This window comes from Mus caroli, chromosome 8 (genome assembly GCF_900094665.2).
Source record: "Mus caroli chromosome 8, CAROLI_EIJ_v1.1, whole genome shotgun sequence".
In the NCBI taxonomy this organism is placed as follows: Eukaryota; Metazoa; Chordata; class Mammalia; order Rodentia; family Muridae; genus Mus; species Mus caroli.
Window position 1 is genome coordinate 116,657,592 of NC_034577.1, and position 19,516 is coordinate 116,677,107.

Consider the following 19,516-nt stretch of genomic DNA (forward strand, 5'->3'; position numbering starts at 1 on the left):
TAGAGACTTCCACAGCTCACCACACACATGAGCCTCATGCATTGATCACGACAGTGTGTGGTGATGCTGCCATCTCTGGTGGGGAGATCCTGTCCTTGTTCAAACACTTGCCTTGACAACATTATAAAGGCCAGCCCAGCTACAGCTGTCAAAGGAGCATGAAGGCAGACAGACAGATACAGAGAGAAAAAGAGAGAGAGAGAGAGAGAGAGAGAGAGAGAGAGAGACAGGCACACAGACAGACACACAGACAAATAAACACACACACACGAACACACAAGAAACATGGCAGTCATATGTAGCACCGAGCCCTGGACTGGACACTGGATGGAGGTGGATGATGCTGTGAAGGACTGGTACTCTGTGTCAGATGGGGACCTGAACTGGGATGCTGGTAACAGATGGAGCACAGATGGGCCAGTACTAAGTAACTCAAGGTTGATAACTAACCTGCTGTGACTCAACACACACATTTACTCCTAAGAAACATACACTCATGTTCTTAAGGGCAAAGGGTGGAAGATCACACATGTGAGGTACAAAAGAGCACATGTGTGAGTGGGGACTTAAGAGGCAGGGCAGACACAGGGTCCTTCAGAGACCTATCTCACTTCCTGCCGTTTCCATGTATTCTGTAGTTCATGTGAGGAAGGGGGAAATGCCACCTTGACTCAAGGCTGAAAGGGGCAGCCAACAGTCACTCCCATCTGGCCTATCTGTCTTCCGGCAGCTCACCTCAGCACCCCCACCCCACATCGTGTCCTGAACTGTCCAGGACAGTGGACTTCAGGCAGCCCTTTGCCCACAATACTATGCTTGCCTGCGTCTCTGTTACCTAAGGGGCACTCTCTCCACGGAGATGCACAAACTGATTATAAAGTACACATCCTCGAAACACACCAAGGGACACATAGAAACTCATCAGGGACTAGGTTTGAACCCCCACTCCCACGCCACTAGGCAACCCTAATGTTCAAAGGAGCCCGTGTGAGCCCTGCTCACCACACCTGCTACAGCATGCAATACATCGAGAAAACACAACCTTTCCAAAGAACCATTCCTGGGATGCAGGAGTCCAATTAAAACATCAAGTAGCTGCGGAGGGTAACCTGGTTTGCACAGCAGCCTGCAGCCACTTACCTAAAAAGGCTGCAACTTCCGCTGGCAGAGCCTGGAGCTCACAGCCCGCAGCAGCAACAACCTTGAATGCTTCCCTGAATGAGGACATCTCATCTGCATCCCATTTCTCCAGCCTCAACAAATACTCTTAAAACGCCTGAGTTCTAATTCTACCACAGGAAACAGCAACACGAGTCAACCACATCCCCCAACAGCCTTTATGATCACAGTCATTTCTAAGTGTTATGGAGGCAACACCAAGACCAGAAGGAGAAGGGTGTTCCAGATTACCCTGTTAAATCACAACTGCATCTGGTGACAGTTCCGATCTGCTTGTGGACGTTGTACATCGTGGTGCGCACTAGGCTCCGCACCACGATGTACAAATTCAGCACTCAAGGGGTGGACACAGGAGGGGAGTGGGGAGACTATGAATGACTATGAATTGAAGTCAGACTGCTCCTCAGATCACAAAGCTGGAAGAGTTCAGGGTAGGGGGCAGGGGCCTGGTTAGCTGAAGGGTCCTCTAGCAGGTAGGAAATGAGGAATGCTGGGAAAACCTGGTGGCCAGTGTCTGCTTTCATATGTTAAATAGCACCTCAGCCCTTCATCCTAGGTTTGAAACCTAACAGGTTCCCAGCACCCACGTGTGGACAACAACAATGTAATTCCAGTTCCACAGAACCTCACGCCCTCTCTGGCCTCTAGGGCTTATGCACATAAATGTAGGCAACACACATACACAGATAAATACGCCTTTCAAAGTACTTCTTGAAATGACAGTGAACAGGAGGGATGTATGGGAAAACTGACAACAAACCCTTCACCTTCTGTTATAAACAGCGTTGCCCAAAGACTGTCTGCGTTTGCAAGCCTCTGCCATCTGGATGCAGAGCAGACCACTGGGTTCTCCTACCTGCTTTTTGCTCAGCCTTTGACACTGGCATTCACCTCAGCAGCTCTGTTACGCGTTGGGAGAGGAGGAGACAGAACCGGATAAGAGTGCTTTGGTGTCCTTGATGGGCCTGGATCTGACATCCTGAGGACCCTGGAAGGAGCTCTGGTCACCCAGGGATTCTGAGCACACTGAAAATTATTGTTGAAATTTCCCTCGGGAATCTGACCAGGTCTCTGTCTTCTGCAGGTTGTTGGGCTGGGCTGGGCTGCAGCTGGGCTGCTTTCCCTACATAATCCAATCATTTTGGTTACCTGCCCTCTTTGTTCCTTTGGGCCTCCAGGCTGTTGTACCTGGTTCCCTCTCCCTACAGAGCTCAAGGTCATGTCTACCCTTGACTCTCCCATATATCTATAATAGACTTTCTCCTCCATCATACCTAGGGTAATCATGTACCTTTGCTCGCTCGCTCACTCACTCTTTCTTCCTTCCTTCCTTTCTTTCTTTCTTTCTTTCTTTCTTTCTTTCTTTCTTTCTTTCTTTCTTTCTTTCTTTCAGAACCTGGACCCTTATCACTGACCCATTTCTCCAGCCTCAACAAATACTCTTAAAACGCCTGAGTTCTAATTCTACCACAGGAAACAGCAACACGAGTCAACCACATCCCCCAACAGCCTTTATGATCACAGTCATTTCTAAGTGTTATGGAGGCAACACCAAGACCAGAAGGAGAAGGGTGTTCCAGATTACCCTGTTAAATCACAACTGCATCTGGTGACAGTTCCGATACTGTTTACAAACTCACACCTACTGTAAAAGGAGAGGGAAGGAAAGAAGGGAGTGGCAGAGTCCACAGGCCATCCTGCTTCCCTGAATGAGGAACCTGGTGCTCAGAGAAGCACTGCCTTCTTGGAAGGTCCAGATTCTTGGTTCTTGGCCCAGGCTGCAGTTCTGCTGGAAGAGTGCTTGCCTGCCTAGCACGTGTAAAGCCCGGGTTCTGTTCTGAACCTCACCTAAACCATGCACAGCAGTGCACACTGGGATTCAGCACTCAAGGGGTGGACACAGGAGGGGAGTGGGGAGACTATGAATGACTATGAATTGAAGTCAGACTGCTCCTCAGATCACAAGCTTCACCATCCACAACTTATATTTCAAAGCAGTAGCTATAAGAACTGCAAACTAAAGCTTCCTAAAATCCACACTCCTGTATGATAGATAGCACAAGGGCCCAAGATACAGCAAGGAGGGGTACTGACCAGAAGGAACCCAGGAGCAGGCGTCCAGCAAGATGAGGCAGCCCCCAGTAAGGAGGACAGCCCACCGTCCTGCTCAGAAGCTGCTGTGCTGACTTGGTACCTTCATGAACCACTTCACTACGACATGAAGACAAGCTTATCACTTATGCAGAAGGCTGTCACTGGCCTCTGCTTTAGAAAGCCGACCTTCCTCAGTCCGCCTCCATCTTTAGGAAGCGCAAAGCAGCTGATGAGACGTTACTGAAGCCCCTCGGCAGCAGCTGGGTTTCTCCTTCGATGAGCAATTGCTCTTGTTCTGAGGCTCAGAATCAGAGGCACAGGCAGCAGGTCCCTCAGCCTTGCCATGGGATCCAGGATTTGCATCCAAAGAACTTACAGTGGCTCTAGAGCAGTGGTTCTCAACCTTCCTAATGCTGCCACCTATGATACAGTTCCTCCTATTGTAGTGACCATAAAAAAATTATTTTTATTGCTACTTCATAATTGAAAATTTGCTACTGTTATGAATTGTAATGCAAATATCTGTGTTTTCTGCTGGTCTTAGGCGACCCCAGATGGGGCGTGACCCACAGGTAGAGAAACACTGCTCTAGCGGTATGTGTCTAGCCACTCTGACAACAGCTCTCATTCCAACTGACCCAAGTGTCCTTTGATGGGTGAATAAACAGTGTGGCTCATTCACACAATGGAATGTTATTCAGCCTTAAGGAGGAAGGGAATTCTGACGTCTGATGCATTATGACTGAAGCTCCAGGGCCACTAAGTGAGATACATGAGTCACAAAGGGACAAAGGCTGAGACAGACCATTTCTCTTAAATGGGGTTCCAGGAATAGTGAAGACTCAAAGCAGAAGCAGAATGGATAGGTTCAGAGGGAGGAAGATAAAGGAGGTTGCTTTAGCAGGTTCAGAATTCTAGTCTTATGGAAAACCACAAACAGACAGACAGACAGACACAATGGCTACATAAATATATGAATTTACTTGATAATGCCTAACTGCTTATGTTACAATATAATGACCCCAAACACCAAAATATTTGTGAAAGACTTCCTATCCAAGTGTTCCCTGGCCTGTCTGTCCATCTATCACAGCCAGCAGTTCCCACAGGCAGCCCCTAGCTTCTAGCCATTGTAGTAGGACAAGAGCACACTGCGTTGTGATGGTCTCTGCCACTGAGGCTGTGCAAGAGGAACACTATGTGTGACACATGGAGCCATCACCAGGGAGACCTATGCGGGAGACAGGACTGCACTGCGAATAACAAGTATCTCTTGCGAACACAGTAGGACCTTCCAGACTTTAAGAGAGAGGCATTTCTGAAGCATCGCTGTTTTCAAAGATCAATATTCCAATTTTCCTGTAAGGAGGGTTCTGTCCTCATGTGTCCTTGTGTGCATGTATTATGAGACCTCAACACAAATTCGAAAAGTCTGCTGCTAATAGTCAGCTTCACAGCGCATTTCTGGGTTACTGTCTGTATTTTATGGTGAGACCCCTACACGATGAACATTCTGAGAAAGCACCTTCCCTTCCCCTGACACAGCAAGCATCCCATGAGAAGCAAAGCCCATTCTTTCAGCTGCTTTTGTTTATGGCCAGGAAAGGAAGCCACAGATTCTCTGAGTAGCATCAATGAGGACTCTGGAGCCTGGCCACACTTCCTCCTTCACAGGTGGCTTAATGAGGTAAGGGCTCTGTCTGGGCTGGGAAGGGGGGGAGGGGGAACACCTAAAACTGGGTTTCCAGCGAAGCAGTCTTCCCCAGCAACTGTTATGTACTGGGATGCAAGGGAAGGGGCAGGAAGATCCACATTCCTAGGTCTGTGCTGGGGACACCTCACAAGATGCTCTGCACAGAAACAAGCCATGCAGACATGCCCCTCCCCACACCTTGTTCCTACCAGCAGGCTTCCTGATGAAGTGAGGTTCTGAGGAAGTGCAGCCAGCACCAACCCACAGTTATTCCTTGTAGCTCTTCCGCCAGTGGTAAGAAGACAACCCGCCAGTATACAGGGAAATCAGCATCTAAGCAAGGCTACCTTTTGGTTTGGTTTGTTTTTTTTCTTTAACAGTAAAATTCTTGGGGCTGTGTAGAGTGCTTGCCATGTAAGCTTGAGGCCCTGAGTTCAATCCCCAGAACCCAGGAAGAAAAGTCAGGCATGATGGTGTGCTCCTACAAACCCAGTGCTGGGATTTAGAGGCAAAGAGGCAGGTACGGTCACTGGGGCACACTATTCAGACAGCCCAGCTGGATTGTTGGACCCCAGGCTAGTGGGAGACCTTGTTTCATAAAATGAAATGAACGGAACTTAAGAAAAGACACCAAAGGCTGACCTATGCTTCCATACATCTGCATGTTAAGAACATAGACATGTACATACACACAAAATGAAAACAAATAAAACCAAAGTTCCTTGTCAATATACTGAGATCAGTCTAAGTCAAGCACGCCCTGTCCATTTCTGCGCAGACCTCAGAAGCTCTAGCAATCAGCAAAAGAGTCACATCTCTCCCCTCAGAATCCTGTACAGCTAGGATGGCCACCACACTCCCTTTGCCACTCTGAGATACGATGATGACGTGAACAAGCAGCATTGGACACCAACACAGACTTAGCCCAGCTTGCCCAGTCAGCACTCGGTGTAGATCGCGTGCATTAAGGACAGTGGGCACCAGGGGACTTTAGTACGTCAGATGACATCAGTCTTCCTGGAAATGTGCTTTGGACACTAACGATCCTGACAATAGTATGTGTTTAGTATGGCGACCACTCAACTCACCCAGGCTAGTACAGACACACACACACACACACACACACACACACACACACACACACACTGCACTGAGGCATATCAAGATCTTGTGGAATTCCCAACATCAATGGCACTGAAACCTGGGTGGTTTAAGATGACTACTCTACTTCCTTTCAAGTTACTCAGGAAAGGAAGAGAAACTGGACACAGAGACCCTTTGAAGCTATTTAATATCCAACAAATATTTATGTAGCAAATCTAGCACCAACACGCAGCGGTACATGCTGTCTACACCAGGATGAAACTCTTGGCACCAGAATCACTCTCTAACGCCTGGCCAGGCTTCCCACAGAATGAATCCCAGTGTCCTCAGATGGCACCAGAAGAGATTTCTGGTGGGTTCCTCCTCCTCATTGGAGAGGAGGAAGTCATACTTGACTTGGAAGAAGACACAGAGAAAAGGAAAGGCTTTGTAGGGCAGGAGACACCAGAGAGGCCCCCATTCCTTCACCTAAAGACTGTTAGGAAACTACCAGTTACACTTACACTGACTTTACTATACTTTTCAGTCAGACCTGCCCCTCTCATCTCAGCGCAGAGCTCATAAGGACACACCTGGGACCAGGCTTACCACTCAAGGCTAAAACATAAAGCATCTTACCTCACAGAGCACTCTGAGCTCCAAGTCACCTCAGAGGACACCCTTCACCTTACAGAGAACTCTCTTAGTCTGACGACAGCACTTCATCTCACAGGGCATTCTCTCAGCCTTTCAGTACTTGCTCATATAAAGCAGTCTCTCAGGCCTATACCTTACCTCACAGGTCCCTCTCAGGTCTGTGTAGCATCCTCCATGGCTTTAAAGACCTTCACTCTCCACTTCTCTGGCATCTCTAAGAATACAGTTAAAGAGCTTCCTATTGCCTTCTTCCCCTCTGCTCCAACATTTTCAGTTTCTTACATGACTTCTTTTAACGCCCGTGCACTCAACTGTGAGTTTTTAAATAGGTAGTAGCCTGAGGTCTAATTGGCAGGAATCAAAAAATAGTTGTAAAGTGAATTAACAAAAGCAGGCAAGCTTCTTAGACTCAAAAACCACTGTCTGCTGCCATGGTCTTTTATCCTGCCCCCCCAACTTTATAATATTAACTCTTTTTGGTAATTAGCAGTAAATTATTATCACAGACATATGTGGAATAGGAAATTCTCTGCCTCTTTCAGCATTTACCATACACAAAATGAATAAGGAAAACTTCAGAACCAAAACATTCCTGCTACACTAATGTTAAATACATTCCTGATACACTAATGCTAAAAAGCTCTATCCTGTAATGAACACAAAAGGCAAACAGCCTTCTAACCCTCTGTCCATCCGGCTACCAATCCTGCCATTCTGGTTCTCATGCCCAGACAGAGGCTTGGGCACAGGGTGGAGTAGCAACCTGGAGAACCATGGGATGTAGGCTCACTCACAGGATGCTCTGTGTCAAGAGGTAAGGCGGTAAGGCACACCACACAGTCATACCTACCCGGGAACAGCAAAGGTCCCTGGACCTGACATGCACAGCTGACCTAGGCTTCCACAATCATCTGCTAGTTTGCACCAGCACCTGCTTATAGACAAGCTAAACATTAGAAACGAGAAGATGGCATCATTTATATTCATTATCTAAAGAGCTGAGGTCTGATCCAACTCTGGACCACGCAGCACAGTGGGAGCCGTGCTGTGCTGTGCTCTGTGCAGCGGCTGATTTGAGCTCCAACTGAACAATGTCTTGAACGTGTTCAGCCTGGGTGCCCATAGTGTGAACCTTCAGTGGTGCTCATTAAATCAAGGAGAATGAATCAGACTTGTGAAATCCAAGTGTATTTTCTATTTCAAGGATGCAGATTAAGAGCAACCATAACAAACTAAGAAAAGACCAACTTAAACAATTGCCTGTAGGTGTCTTTAACAGGCACACGGCTGAGGCTGATCATCTCCCCAATTCTGCTGCCCCTGTGTCTATACACTTAGTGGGGCAGAGCTCACAGCCACATGGATTTCTTGATACACATCTGCTTACCATTCCCTCTAAACACAAATGAGAATCCATGAGCTCCCTATGAGCTCCATCAACAAAAGAAAGATACAAAAAAGAAAATAAACTAGTGTGTCTGTGTCCCCCACAGGCTAAGCCACTCTTGAAGAGAATCAGTGAATATATCCATTTGAAATTATGAAGTTGTCTTTTCCTGTGGGGGAGGGGAAGATTTTGGCTGAGGAATACTGAGTACTTCCTCACAGAACAGGGTTCCTAAGTTCAAACTGCTCACATTTTAACCCTGTGCACACCTAGGGTGTAGGTCATCATCACATGCATTCCCAACGTCTGCAACCAATTACGTGAGAGAAAAGTTCCAAGAAAGCTTTGGCGACGGAATGCAAGAGAATCAGCTTTTACATCATTTGGTAGCTCACTGCGTCCAGAAATATCAGAATTTAACGCCTATTTCTCTGTGACAGACAGGTGGGTGTATTCTATTGCTCTGGTAAAGGTAACGGCGAAGAGCCATTTCCCCCTCTGGATCCTATGCTCTCTTCCACTCCTGACTTCCCACTCCAGAAAGGCCTGGCAAAGCTCTGAGCGCCCACCAAACAGCAAACTGCAGGACTGCAACAACCCAGAGCAGAGAGGAAGAGTGAGCCCTGGACCACTCATCTCCTGAGGAGGCTCTCAGCCTTAACAACCCACCAAGGGAGAGGGAGTGAGGAGCAGGCTCAGCGCACTGGTGGGGAGCATGCTAATCAAAGGGCTCCAGGCAACACGGAAAACAAGGAGGCAGGTTTGTAATAACGCGGCTACCGACTTGCAAACACCCCATAAACGCCTACAGAACTGAATTAAATCTCTCACAGCTTGAATTAGGAAACTGTGTGATGAGAAAGACTGGAAAAGGTGGTGCCTCTAACTGCAAAAGTAATAACTATGCACAGCCAACCACGTAGGACAACCGAGTGGGAATATTTCAAAACATGAGGCCAACACCAAAAGTTAAGGATGGCTCGGTGTGGATTCAGGAGCCAGCCCAGGAAGATTCCATAGGAAAAGCAAGTGAGGCTCACTGTGTCTAGAGCTGCTGCCGCCAGAATGCTGTGTACAATGTGCAGCCAGGGGACTCTACCTCCAACCACAGTCACCCTCATGTCCTCTCACTAGGAACCTGGGTCCTTGGGACACCATTAGGAAGACAGTATGACATCACTAGGTCCCAGTTCTCCACACCTACAGACTGTACAGACTCCTGTGGGAAGCAGTAGGACCCTCTTACCAGGCTACACGGCTTCTCCAGCCCACGTGCCCCAAGCTACTGGAAGAGACCCTTCTTGCAGTCACACAAATTCAGCAACACTTAGAGGAGAATGCAGCAGGGCAAAATGTCAACTCACAGGGAACATGCTATCCCAAAGACTTCCAGACAGGCACAAACCAAAGCACAAGGTGATGGCTTTGACCCACAAAAGAGTAAATTGAACACTGCTATCACCAGGATAGATTCTGTCAAAGGCAGAAGAACCGGGGAAACCCTTACTAAGAAATCCTTCTAGGCAAAGCCTCACACAAGTGGAGTTCCCTGCTCTGTGCACACAATTCCGACACCCACAGAGCAAGTCGCAGGGCAGAAACACTGCGGAACTGAGAGTGAGCGCAACTGGCACCAACAGGAAGTCCCTTATGCTTCCTGCAGTCCAGTCAGAATCCTATGGCCAGTTTTTCTAACTGTGCCTAGTACTTCAGGAGAGCACCACACAGCTGTCTGGAGGTTGAGGGGCCCTGGACAAGTAGAACTGGGTACAGAGTGAAAAAGAGTCAGGAAGGTGGGGGGCTGGGCAGGCACAGCTCACAGCACTGATGCTTTATTGCGTAACATAGTTTACCCTGGACTCATGTTTATACACTAACACAATTTTTGTTTTGTTTTGTTTTAACACTCTCTATCTGTGGATCTAAGTCCCTCAAATTGTTCAGACTACCAAAGATATTCAGTGGATCATGTGCTGGGCACTTAGTCGCTGTCCAGAGCACAGGGCTGCGGGCACAGAGTCAGTGCCATGCCTTAGCAGTTCACATGCTCCTGCTGCTATAACAAAAGGCCACAGACCATGTCATTAAGTTTATGTGCCTCTGCATCTGCAAAGTCTAGGATCAAGTGACCATGTCTGGGGAGGGCCTCCGTGCTCTCACCCAGCCATGGAGATCACTCAGTCCCCAAAAGAAAGCATTTGTTCAGTAGCCACCCTGGCAGGTCCCACCACTCAGTACAGCTGCGAGGTGATTAAATGTCTATAATGTGGACTCTCGCCCACAAAGGGACACCAGAGTTCTAGTCTATTTCTGTACTATTCAATTGACACATAATCAAATCCTGATCTCTTCACTTACCACACCTCCTATGTGCTTTTGTATGTGTGTGCAGGCTAGTATGCGTGTGTGTGTGTGTGTGTGTGTGTGTGTGTGCAGTTAGCAGCCTCAGAGACCTTCTGCCCTGTGCTTCCAGGGTGCTGGGATTACAGGCACCACTGCCCCAGCTAGAGCTCCAATTCAAGTCCTCAAGTGTCTACAGTAGATTTACCAACTGAGTCAGGCTCTCTAGCTGCTCTGCATCTTAAGGTAGCAGCTCCCAAACCATGTGCTGTGGACCACGCCAGTCTCTGTCTCGGGGCTCCTAATGGATATGCAAATCTAACGATTTTCACACTAATTCCAAGACAGGACCTTCTCACTGTGTCAGCAGTAGACAAGCCTCTGCACACAGGGCAAGGTCACATGACATAACAGGACAAACTCCTCGGTCACCATCTGGGCCACATAACAAGACTGTCTCTAGATAGAAAAATAGGTTTGGTTCCTAGCATTTACATGGAAAGCTCAAAACATCTGTAACTCTAGTTCCAGAGGATCTGGTGCCCTTTTGGCTTCCACAGGCACTGCACATATGTGAATATACACATATACAAATGCAGACAAACACTTATACACATAAAATAAAATTTAACATCTAGAACAGAACTCCTAAGTTTAAGACTCAGAGATCACTGCAGAAGAGGGGAGAGAGCAATTCTAAATGCCAGAGGAATGGAGAGTTGGCTGTGACACGGTGTTTCCTAGAAATGTCAGAAACTACCCACCAACATGTCAGTGGAAACAGGCCTGAACAAGGAAGGCATCAATAGACATGCTAATGTGGACAAGGGAAAGCTCACGAGGCCTCACCCTAGACAAAGAACTGCAGGCAACTAAGGAAAGCTAACAGTGGGAGAGAGAGTCTTCCCTAGCCAGGAGCACGTAAGCAGGGTGAGTGGTTCTCCAACACCAAATGGCCAGCTCTGAGAAGACATACACACAAGTAACACTGTACAGACTGAGGAGGCGCCATTCTGTATTTAAGAACACACACACACACACACACACACACACACACGAGAGAGAGAGAGAGAGAGAGAGAGAGAGAGAGAGAGAGAGAGAGAGAGAGGCCATGAATTTGAAAGCAAGCCAGAGGGGGTGAAGCACAGGAGGGTTTGGAGGGAAGAAAGGAAAAGGAGTAATGATATATTATAATCTCAAAAATTTAAATATTTAAAAAACTTACACTATCTACAAATTGATTAGACTATCTCCTCCAATATTGTTCAGGGACAAGTAAAAATAAGTGGCCCTATAAAGTCTCGACCCTTGAGCTCCACAGCACCCGTGGTCTATCCCTCGAGGGATCACACCTAGGGACAGACCTAGGAATCAGGGAGCTACTTTGTCCCAGGACACACCTGCCACATGAGAGTAAACTGTGGAGCACTTACCCAAAGAGGCCGCTCAGAGAGGGCTTAAAGAGAAGGAATGACGCGCCTGTTTTAAAGGAAAACAGAACCGCTGTGCTTCTTACACAGAACACAGGCCTTCAGACAGGTGACACCATCTGCCACGCCCTTGGCTGGTACCTGACATCTCACGGTGCCTTGCCTGGGCTCTGCAGAGCTTGGGATGGGACGAGTGCTGAGTGAGTCGCAGCCTCTCCTCGTGTGTGAACTTGTTTATTATTTCCAATATGATGACTACTGACAGATCTCACATAAACAAAACAAACATCTCAGAGGTCCTCAATGATTTGTAAGGATGGAAAAAACCTACAAACAAGAACCTGTGATTAAACTGGCCCAGAGTCAGTATCCTCAAACATCATTAAGGCAGCAGCCCCCTTGAGGAAACACACAGGGGCGATGAATGGGAAAGAATTTGCTCTGTGAAGAAAGGAAGTGAGCTAACATTTTCGAATTGTCTGACAGACAATGCAAAGGTGGTCCCATTTTAATTCACTGAGTCAGATATCTATTCACTTAGGCTTCTTTCAGGGTCAAACGCTTATGAGGTTTAAACATTTGGGTCTCTGAGTCTCAGACAGACTAGCAGCCCAGGCACTACAGAGGCATGCAGTATGTAAATTCATCCAATTAGCTCCCTGCCCCTGGTGCTGTCTCCCAAGTTCACTAGCATCTCACCGCACATCTCTGTCACCACTGACTGAGAGACTTCTCACTCAATTATTGATTTTCCTGCCAATTAATTACCATAGCAGGAGTCACTCAGGCTTAGCTTTGCAGGGATTTTCTCCTCAGTCTCCTTTCTGGAGTCGGAGGAGGGAGGAGGGATCAAAATAATTGAAACCCTGAGGATGAGACAAGTTCTAAAAAACATCTTCTGCATAACTTGCAAACAGTTCAGTTGTCACCAGACACTTGAGTGGGCACAGACTTGTTTCCTACTTGGTCCCAGGCTTGGATGTTTTCCAGGGAGAAATTTGCTCAATCCTGCCAACAACTTTACTACACGACTCCTGGGAGAAATGAGGTTTTCCTGCGTCCAAGGGAGGGATGCTGAGTGACTGTGTCTGGTTCATAAAAGTGAGATGCGTGAGGTACACGCATGAGAAAAAGAAATAATTTCTCACTATCACCTCCAAAGGAAAGGCGGTTTTACTTCCTGAAGTACTGACTGCACGGCCAAGGGTGGGTGCTTCCTGATGTGAGACTTATGGGGTGACGGGGATGCCACACAGAGATGCCGGCTGTCTTCAGCAAAGGCTTCCTCCACAGGGTTTCCTGAGTCCCTGGAGGTATGTGTGTGATCCACACACCCAGTACTTCCCACTCTCCCGCCCTATGCCTCACCAGGGAACTGAGACCCCAGGGCACAAAATGTGACAGGCCACCCCATCTCCTGATGTGGCTTTACAGTGAAATGCCCCCCACAGGCTCAAGAACTTCAGGTCTCCAGCTGATGGCTTTGTTTTGGGAGGTTAGGAACCTTTAGGAGGTGGGGCCTCATAGGAGGAAGCAGGTTTCTAGCCTTGAGGTTTATAGCCCAACCCTCTTCCTGTCTGGTCTTTACTTCCTGGTCCACTGAGATGAAAGAAAGCAGCTAGGTGCTCTTGCTGTGTGCCTTGCCCCCGTGACAGACCATATCCTTCCAGTGTGGAAGCAGAAGTCCTTCCTCCATTAAGTTGCTTCTGTCCACAACCACAGCAACAAGAATAGTAATGAATCCCTCTGCCAATTCTACCCTCACTCCAGGGTTTTACCACTGCCTGCTTCTGCGGCCTGTCTCAGGAATGCCCACAAGGACTAAGCTTCAACAACTGACAGCAAGATACATCAAGGGGAAATTTATATTTGCATACAGCCTGAGTTTGCAGACAGTAAACAAGTTACCAAAGCTCAATACAACTAAAGGAGAAAGAAACTTAATTCACTGAGAACAAGGCAACAGCAAGGCTGACAGAGGAGGAGAGCAAGCCTGTGCTCAGACGCTCTTCTGGAAGGGGGAGGGAGCACACAGAAAAGACACAGTGGACTCGACAGCCACATGAATCCAACTCCAGCATCTCCTTTGGAAGCTGAGCTTGGCCCGGAGCTGTGCACAGCCAGAAGCTGTAGTCAGGAGCTATGCACAGCCAGAGGCCAGTCTGTAGAAGCAGCTACTCACCAACAGCCGCTCCTCCCTAGGTCTGGCTGCTCCACAAGAAAGCTGGAATGAGACCCTGTACTTCCTGAACACCAGAGAGAGACACGATGTCCAGTGTGGTGCACATGCACCAGGTCAGTAGAGCCAGGGGCAACCGAGATCTACCAGGTGCGCATGCAGACAAACAGGCCAGGCTTCCAGGTTGTCTCCATGCAATGTACAACATAGAAAAGGCAATGAACCTCGGCCCCTCTGGAGGTCTAGCAGAGGAAAAAAAAGCCCAGTAACTTAGTGTATGTGGGGTGGGAGTGGTGCTCTTGGTCCTGGACTACAGACAACAGAGGGTAAACTGCAGAGCCCCCTGCCTTCTGTGGGCCCTGCCTTCAGACACTGGTCTAAAGGATGGGTAACCAGGGGTATCTGAATGGGAAGATGTGGTAACGAAAAGTTAGCAGCTGCCTGGAGCTCAAGTATTTTGGACTCTCCCATTTCCCAGACTAAACCAGAAAATTGTCCAGCTATTTGCACTGCAGAGCAGAGGTTTTAAAAAGCTGCCCAATGGTGGTAGTAAAGTTTTCCACTAGAGCAGGTCAGAGATGGAGCCACCCCCGTGGGAGTTGCACTGATCAGGCAGCCCAAGGCTCTTGTAACTGCACAGTGGATGTGAGCTGTGCCAGCTCTGACCCCATCTGCCTGATAGGCTTTGGAATCTCCAGGGAACTGCCTCCGCAGCCTAGGATGCAGTTGGTGGGGTCCACATGCCATCCACGGGCAGAGCTGTGCTTGGACTCTAACTCGTGCCTGGTGGGAACCTGCGTTGCTTCTACAGTACTTTTGTCTTGTAAGCCCCTTCTCTGGCTAGCTACCAACAGTGAGGGCTTTCTCTTAGTTCTCTCTCTCTCTCTCTCTCTCTCTCTCTCTCTGTGTGTGTGTGTGTGTGTGTGTGTGTGTGTGTGTGTGTCTGGGGAGGGTGCACACCAGAACAAAGTATAAGAAGTCCAGGAAGCTCCTAGATCCCTGGGCTACCTCAGTGGTGGGATGTCACACTACACCAGTCTCACCTGCAGAACCTAGTAGAATAAATACACTTTTCATGTCCCAAGTGTGTGTGTGCATGTACACTTTTCATGTCCCAAGTGTGTGTGTGCATGTACACACTCATATGAAGACCAGGGATCACCATAGGGTGTTGTTCCCCATTGACCTTGCTTTCTGAGACAGTCTATCAATGGACCTGGAGTTCAGGGTGTAGGCTAAGGACTCTGCCTGTCTCTGCTTCCCAGGACGGTGGCTTTTTTTATCTGGGTCCTGGGGTCAGTCAGGCCTCATACTTCCACAACAAGCATTTGCGGACTAACCTGTCTTCCTAACCCTTTCCCATTCTCACTTTTAATTTCCTAGAATGTGTTCAGACACTCACGAAGAAATGCAACGCAGTTGAAATGGCAAGAGTCCTGGCCTCTAAGGCCACCTGTCATGGAAGGCCACTCCCATAGGCTCTGGGCCTGGGCCTGAGTCCTGTGTCCTCTCCCTCCATCACTGCTGAAAGACGATTCCCATAAACTGGCTACTGGGAGCAAACCACCAGGGAGGAGAGGGAGGGAAAATTCTCGGTTCTCACACACGCACACAGCCTGACTGGAGGCTGTCTGATAGGGAGAGGAATATTTAGCAGACATTCGCAGACGCTTACTGCCAGAATTAAAAACGGGAAGCCGGGCAGACAGAAGTCACTGAGGAATGAGCAGCCAAGACATGTTTGTTCTGCACTCTCTCCTGGAGCAGTGAGTGGCAGCCATGTCTCCAGAGGTGAACATTTCTAAACTGGTGTAGTGGAGCAGGGCCACCTGCTGCTGGCTTCTCAAAGGTTCTTATTTGGGGAGAAGACTTACATCACCTAAAACATTTACCTCTTTAAAAACAACAACAAGAACCACACACACAAAAAAGTATTTTATTATACATGAGTCTACTGGCTTCAAATGGAAACAGTTTTTGGTTTGTATGTAAAAATAAAACAAAAGGTGATTCCTTAGGCATTCGACAGACTCCCGGACTTCAGACACCAGAGGATAAGAAAAACTCTCATTTGTGTGTGTGTGTGTGTGTGTGTGTGTGTGTGTGTTGTAATGTTGGGCCAGAGAGATAGCTCTGTCTGTGAGCAAGGTGAATGCTAAACAGCCTTGAGGACTTAAGTTTGGATTCCTAGCACCCAGGTGGAGTCCAGGTATGGTGGCATGTGCCCGTGACCCCAGGCTGGGGTTGGGGCTCCTTGGCCAACCCATCTAGCTGACAGAGCAAGCAAGCACCAGACAAACTAGAGATCTTATCTCAAAAGGTAGAGCTAAAAGTCAAAAAGCCATAGACGACAGTTAAGACTGACCTCTGGCCTCCATGGAGACTCCCACACAAACACCATCCATGAACACAGTGTGTGTGCGCGCGTGTACACACACACACACACACACACAAAAAAAAAAGCTGATTATCACAAAGTTAAGTAGGAAGTCTTCTAGAAGATTTCCTGTAGAAGACTCGATTATCAGATGAAAATTCCAGTTTTGGACATAGGATACCACCATGTAAGTCATTGGTTGTGGAGGTACCAAAGGTTCCCAAAACAATACATGCCATTGCTGTTGTCCTTGGTCACCCACTAGAACTAGACAGTAAGACCTAATGCTAAAGAGACAACATACTTTGGTTGCAGGATATAGAAAACTCAAGCTAGAACTGATCTGAAAATTTCTTCCTACTACACGCTAGCTTTCACAGTACTGGCAAATGCTGCCCAGGCCACTGGAGGAGAACATATATCTGGTCTTACTCAGCACTGGACCCTGCATTCTACAATACCACTATAATGCTAATACCTGCCATGCAAGATGTGCCCATTGTTATGACAGTGACACAAAGGTCATGGGGATAACCAACTGCTTTTGGACTGGATTTGAGGCCTGCCCCACGGGAGAGAACTCATGCCTTGTACTGCAAACCTGGTCAAAAGCATGGCTCAGGAGGTCATGGGTCCTAGAGGGGAACCTGTTATAGTCAACTTGGCATCAGACAGGTCATCAGCCTGCCTTTGAAACACTTATGTTTATACCCATGGATTAGTCTTTCCCTTAACCTTGACCAGAGAAGTCTCTCTCTGCAATAGGCCGAGATCACTTAATGCCATGGGTCATAACTAGTCAAAGTGCTGAGAATAACGCCTACTGAGTGATCCCTAAATAGGACATTTATCTCAACATTCATCCTACCCAAGGACCAGGAACACCATGGGAGACGGGAGTAGAAACAGATCTAAGAACCAGAGGACCAGAGGGGTCTATGATATACTATCTTCTGGACAAGGCGCGTGACTGCGAGTACAGATGGACTGCAGCTGTGTTACCTGTACAAGGTCCAGTCAAAAGCATCAGTCAACATCCCAGCAAGCACTAATTAAACTTATTAAGCTCAGTAGGTTATTTTTAAATGGTACAGGGGGAGCACATGTGGATATGCCTCAGCGGTTTATAATATGTATTGTTTTTGCAGAAGATCAATGGTTCCCAGCATCCACCCCCGGGCAGCTCACAAACATCTGGAAGCACAGCTCCAGGAGGGTCAGGGATCAGACATCTTTCCTCTGGCCTCTGCAGATCTGTCCACTCACGTGTTCACACTCACACATGGACACAAACATATGACTAGAAATAAAATATATCTTAAATTAATGACTTAAAACATTTAAAGAACATGAAGGGGAGGGGGAGTGACATGTTGGGAGTGCCTGAGGAGTGGGAGGGGGGACTGAGGATAAAGGTGATCGATCAAGGCACACTGTTGACATGCATGATACTGCTAAAGAATAAGCAAAAGATATTGTTTTTATAAAGGCAATCCAGAACCATCCCAAACCTTCCTTAGAGAACTTTAGGAAACCAAAAAGATCAACTAATATAAAATAAAACCATGCACTAGTATTTCAAGATTCAGTTTTATCGGGAAGGGAAGAGAATGGAAGGAAGGGGAAGGGAGGGGAGGGGAGGGAAGTTTTTAATCATGTTTGTTTCTGGTATGTAAGGAGAAAATGGAAACAAATTAGTCAGGGCCAGTGGGAATAAGGAAGTCTAGTTCCTTGGGATTTAGCTTCTAAGTTTGGGAACCTCTGTGTTAACCGTGCTGGCCCACTGCACAGGCCCAGGTAACTGCAGATCGCTGCCTGGATCGGCTATGCTCAGGAAGTGAGCAGCATTCTGCCTTATTCAACTCGTCTGTACAGAACCATGGTGGCACGCGCATACTGCACCAAAGCAGCAGTAAGAAAGCCAGGGCTCTATTCTCTCCGGCAGTCCTATGTCAGATTGTCAGCTCTGCCTCTGAGCTGTCATCATAATGTAAACTGAGGCCTTGGGTCCCACATTGCTGAGTCCCTGGCCTGGGACAGAGGCTAGGGAGTAGCCAGGCAGCTCATACAGGTTATGCTTCTGACCTCCAGCCACAGCAGCCCTGCTCCAGGGGGGCTGGGAGGCAGGACTGACCCTAGGTGGCTCCTGTTGACTGCATCTAGGACTGCTTTTTATTAAAAAGGGAAGCTCCGCTGCATGAGAAACCCAAAACCCAGCTTAGAGTTCCTGTCCCCAGGGTTCTCGTCATAAAATGATTATGGTTTCGTTAAAGTGATTAGAAACTGTCCAAACTGTAAAACGTTGCTAGGCATCTCCAAAGTCAGCAGAGTGGCAAGAACTGCCTAACAAGTTGTCAAAATTCAAGAGGCAAAAATCTCGGCAGTGCACAGACAGGTGCAGATGTCCCACGTACGAGCCAGGGCTGGGTCTACAGAGTGGGCGTGGGGTCTGCAGCACCTGCCCCGTGCACGCATGCACAGACAGCAAGCATCACTCAGGTCCTGGGCCAGCTCCACAACACAAAGCTATGCCAACAACTCCCCAACCTAGGCACTCAGGACCCAGGACCTCCAGCAACCTGTGTGGCAGGCAGTGAGACACAAACTCCTGCCATCCTGGAGCGAGATGGGCCATGGCGAGGCAATAAGGTGGTAAATCTGCAAGATGGCCAGCTTCTTCCTCACCCTCCTGCCACCTTCTAGGCCTTGTAGACTTGTCTCCCAGTATTTGGCCCCCTGCCGATGGATGGGCTCAGCTAGTTCAGGGCCTACCCAGGACTCGCCACACACAGTTTTGGCATAGTTGGTCATCCTAGCTTCCCCTAAACTGACCAACCCTGAGTTAGGAGGAAAATTAAAAAACAAAACAAAAAAATAAACCACCGAGTCTCATCCTCAAGCCTTTGAGCCCCCAAGAAGAGATTTGACGTTGTTTGCTGCTGCTGCTGGTGGTACTGGTGGTACTGGTGCTGGTGGTGGCAGCAGTGGCAGTGGGGGTGGCGGTGGTGGTGGTTCGATTTGGTTTGGTTTCTGAGTCCCAGCCTCTGTTTTGCAGAGGGTCTTCTCTGTGTGTTCGCTGTGTTTCCTCCCCCCCCCC

At 48.1% G+C, this 19,516-nt stretch overlaps 1 protein-coding gene and 1 long non-coding RNA gene across 3 annotated transcripts in view; one reads left to right on the plus strand and one right to left on the minus strand.

Annotated features, from left to right (window-relative positions):
• The window catches only part of Sipa1l2 (signal induced proliferation associated 1 like 2), a 151,248-nt gene that overhangs the window by 100,274 nt on the left and 31,458 nt on the right, over positions 1–19,516 (minus strand). The gene's annotated exons all lie outside the window — the stretch shown is intronic.
• On the plus strand, positions 4,100–17,486 carry LOC110299767. Its single transcript, XR_002378519.2, has 5 exons — positions 4,100–4,634; positions 4,875–4,960; positions 5,182–5,279; positions 8,367–8,537; positions 17,293–17,486. It is a non-coding gene; the product is annotated as an uncharacterized LOC110299767 (long non-coding RNA).